Raw genomic sequence first — 4527 nt, 5'->3', positions numbered from 1 at the left:
AGTTTATTTTGGAAAACTACGGAAAAACCATAAAACGATAAAGCACGGTCCACGAAAACCAAAGATTGGGTTCGGGAGTCGGTTACGCGTGGTGAAGGTGTTAGCACCCCACAACGCCTGCCCTAAGGCAGTACCTTTAACTAAATGCACGAATATGATGTGATTTTCAAAATGTTTAACTATCCCCTAAAATAAAATTCTAAAATAAACAAAACATATTTTTTTAGTTTTTTGGGCCCGACAAGGATTGACCTTGCTCCTACGTATTCTCATTCAAAATGAGAAATCAGGGTTACGTAGTTCTTTTTGAAAATGTTTGAGAGATTTGTTTGAGAAATTGATTGAAAGATTTGTTTGAGAAAATGATTACGGATAAATTTGGATTTTTGGGAAAGTGAACCTGACAAGGACTAGCCTTGCTCCTACGTATCTCCACTCTTGATGGAGAATCAAGGATCACGTAGTTCTGGGAGGAAGATTGTTTGTTGCTTAAAATTGTTGATGTTTTTGGGTTTTTTTGAAGATTTTATACCTTTTTTTGTATTTTGTTTTTTTAGAAAGAGAAAAGGTTTTTAGCACAAGGACGATGCGTGCGATCACACATGTGCTTAACCTTTTAAAACATATTTTTGTAATTTTACTTAAGAAAGGGAAAAGGTTTTTAGCACAAGGACGATGCGTGCGATCACACATGTGCTTAAACCTTTAAAATATATTTTTTGTAATTTTAGAAAAGAAGAAGAAAAGGTTTTAGCACAAGGACGATGCGTGCGATCACACATGTGCCTAAACCTTTAAAATATATTTTTTGTAATTTTAGAAAAGAAGAAGAAAAGGTTTTAGCACAAGGACGATGCGTGCGATCACACATGTGCCTAAACCTTTAAAATATATTTTTTGTAATTTTAGAAAAGAAGAAGAAAAGGTTTTAGCACAAGGACGATGCGTGCGATCACACATGTGCCTAAACCTTTAAAATATATTTTTTGTAATTTTAGAAAAGAAGAAGAAAAGGTTTTAGCACAAGGACGATGCGTGCGATCACACATGTGCCTAAACCTTTAAAATATATTTTTTGTAATTTTAGAAAAGAAGAAGAAAAGGTTTTAGCACAAGGACGATGCGTGCGATCACACATGTGCCTAAACCTTTTAAAATATTTTTGTTAATTTTATTTTTTTATAAGTAAAATTATTATATATATATTTTGAAATAAGTGGATATTTAAAAGAAATAAATAAAATAAAATGAAATGAAACAAGATGAATAAAAAGGCAAATAAATAAATAAATAATAAATAAAAACAACAAAATGGGGTGCCAAAATAAATAAAATTCTGATGACAGATTGGGCCAAAGCCCAAGTGGAAAAAGGGGCTCGACTTAGAAGAAAGGGGGAGGGGGGGGGGGCAGAGGAGAAACGGTCAGAAGAAAAGGGGGTGGCAGAGGAGAAACGGTTAGGACGAGCGCCAGAATATGGAGTGACCTGCACGAGCGCTATTTGCTTCCTGAACGAAAGCTTAAAACCGAACGCTTGGAGACAAACGTCATTGAGACCGAGCGTTCAAACGAAGACCGAACGTTTATTAAACAATATAACCGAACGCTTACTAACACATCACACGACCGAACGTTCACTAACACAAAACAAAATCGAACGTTCACATAACATGACCGAACGTTCACATATAACATGACAGAACGTTCACATAACATGACCGGACGTTCACATGAAGACCGAACGTTCACATGAAGACCGAATGTTCATTAAAATATTATGACCGGACAGTTGACTCTTTGTATGACCGAACGTCCTAAAGATCTGAATGGCCGAACGGTCGAATAGAGGACTCTTGAGAACGACCGAACGGTTGAAGCTGAAAATTGCCGAACGTCCTAAAGGTCAGTATGGAAGAACGTTCGTGAAAGTTAAAGGACGAACGGTTGCATGCACAGTTGATGGCGAACGGTCGCGTCGGAAACGGGCTGTATGACGAGCGTTCGTTGGGGAATTGGCGAACGGACGCTGGGAAACGGGCTGAATGACGAACGCTCGTTGGGGGACGAGCGTTCGTTGGGGAATTGGCGAACGGACGCTTGGAAACGGGCTGAATGACGAACGCTCGTTGGGGGACGAACGTTCGTTGGGGAATTGACGAACGGACGCTGGTAAACGGGCCGAATGACGAACGCTCGTTGGGGACGAGCGTTCGTTGGGGAATTGGCGAACGGACGTTGGGAAACGGGCTGAATGACGAACGTTCGTTGGGTCGAGCGTTCGTTGGGAAGATGAGGCGGGATGACGAACGTTCGTTAGGACGAGCGTTCGTTGGGGATATGACGAACGTACGTTGAGTACAGGAGGGTAGATGACGAGCGTTCATTGGATGATGTGACGAACGGACGTTGAGAAGAGGAGGCTGGTCGACGAGCGCTCGTTGGGGACGAGCGTTCGTTTGGAAGATGAGGCGGGATGACGAACGCTCGTTATGGACGAGCGTTCGTTGGGAAGTGTGGGAAATGGAGGCCGAATGACGAGCGTTCGAAAAAAGGCCGAAAAACGTGCGTTTATTATGGGCTTGGCCCACCCGGGTAGTTTCTAACCTAGAATTCCCTTGGGGGTTCTGCCTTCCCATTCTCATTCACAATCAGCACATGAGAAACCCAGGGTCCCTTTCTCTGATCGGACTAGCCTAGGGCTGGGATTGCCTCCCTTGAACACCTACGCCACTACTTCTTCCAACCAGCCACCGCGCCACCACCTTCCACCCGTCTCGGCGTCGGCGGCGACCCCAAGCAGCACCGGAACCACGGCCGGCCACGGCGTTCTCCCCCCCTCTCTCTCTCTCGCACTAGCCTAGGGTTGAGGCTTTTCCACCTTGGGCACCTCCTGCCGCCGCCTCTGCCAGAGCCGGCCACCGTCGCCTCTAGCTGGAGCGCGCTTCTTCACCGGTGCCACCAGTTTCACTTTCCTCCCTCTCCGTTCGAGGGCTTTCTCGACTGCTAATCGTCCCCGCAAAACCACATTTCCCTCTCTTCTTCCCCTAATTTTTATCGTTTTTTATTGATTTACTGATTAATTTGAAAATTACGAGTGTGTGTTGTGTACATCTGAATGTGAGGGGTGAATGCTGGATTTGTTCTGCCTTACGTGTTGATTGGGTTATGCTTGTTGGAGGTGGCGTCGGAGATGTTGGGGAGATGAGAGTGATGGTGCTGGAAGTGGTGCTGGAGATGAAAGTGGTGAGAGGAAGAAAAGGGATGTTGAGAGTGGATTATGGTTGAAGATGGAGATGAGGTGTTGAAAATGAAGAAGGTAAGGGATGAAAATGATGGGTTGGCCGTGGGGTGTTGGTAGTAGTGTTAGAGATGATGATGCTGGAGGTGGTATAAGGATGAAGATGTTAGGTGCCCCCGTGGTATAAGGATGAAGATCATAGGTTGTTTGGCTGTGGGATAAGGTGTTGTTGATTGGAAATGAAGGGAGACTTGAAGGGTGAGAATTGGGAGTGGAAGAAAAAGGTGGCTGAAAGGGTGTTGGTTACTATAGTAGCCGGAGACGATGGTGAAGGTTCATATACAGGACCAATCTTAAACAGAGCAATATCAAGCGTAAAAACGCAATAACAAGTATAAAAAGGCAATGGCAACCATAAAAGCTCCAGTGTTCATCCCATCATACATGACAATATGAACGAGTGAAGTAGTTGCTTACCTCTTGGAGCTCCTATGCTATTGCTTGGCGTCTCTAGCGGCTGCTGCAACTGCGAGTGAAGTTGGTGCTGGTAGTGAAGATCTCCAGGAAAATCCCCTTCTCCCTTGAGTCGCTGACTTCTCCCTTCTCTTTGCTGTAAAATCCCTTCTGGTTCTCCTTTGCAAAATGCCAAAATGGCGAAGCCAAATCCTCCTTAGCAAAAAATGTCCAAAATCCTTTTTTACTTCTCCTCCCAAAACCGACCATCCAATCTGCTCCCCGTGCTTGTCTTTTGTGCCATTCTCTGTACCAAAACCTTACACCCAAATCGCGCCTCTGCCACCACCTTGCTCTCTGCAGAAAATCATTTCTGTCCCCTCCCGCTCCAACACACGCACACATCTTTTTCTTTTCTTTTTTTTTTTAGTTATATTATATTAAAATAAAATAAAGTATAAAGATGTAAAACAAAATAAAAAACAAAAATGAAAAGAAATAATATATGAAGGGGAGAATAAAATAGAATAAGATAACTTATATAAATAAAGATAAAAAGAAAACAAAGAAATAATAGATAACAAAAAAAAATAAAAATAAATAAATAAATAAACAATAAAAATGGATAAAAACGAAAATAAAAATAAAAATAAAATTGATATAAAAAAAAAATAAATAAATAATAAAACATAGGAGAACAGATTAAAGTAAAGCCAAAAATCAATCCGGACGAAATTCGTTATTGACAGCTGCCCCTCTTTACTTAGATTTTACTAGATAATATGACAAACAACGTTTTTATATTATCAGAGTAAAAGATAAGTAAAGATAGAAATA

This window comes from Vigna umbellata, chromosome 10, assembly GCF_029865625.1.
Source record: "Vigna umbellata cultivar VRB3 chromosome 10, Vumbellata_1.0, whole genome shotgun sequence".
Taxonomy (NCBI): domain Eukaryota; kingdom Viridiplantae; phylum Streptophyta; class Magnoliopsida; order Fabales; family Fabaceae; genus Vigna; species Vigna umbellata.
The sequence above is the reverse complement of the archived record's forward strand: the minus strand, read 5'-3'. Positions refer to the sequence as shown.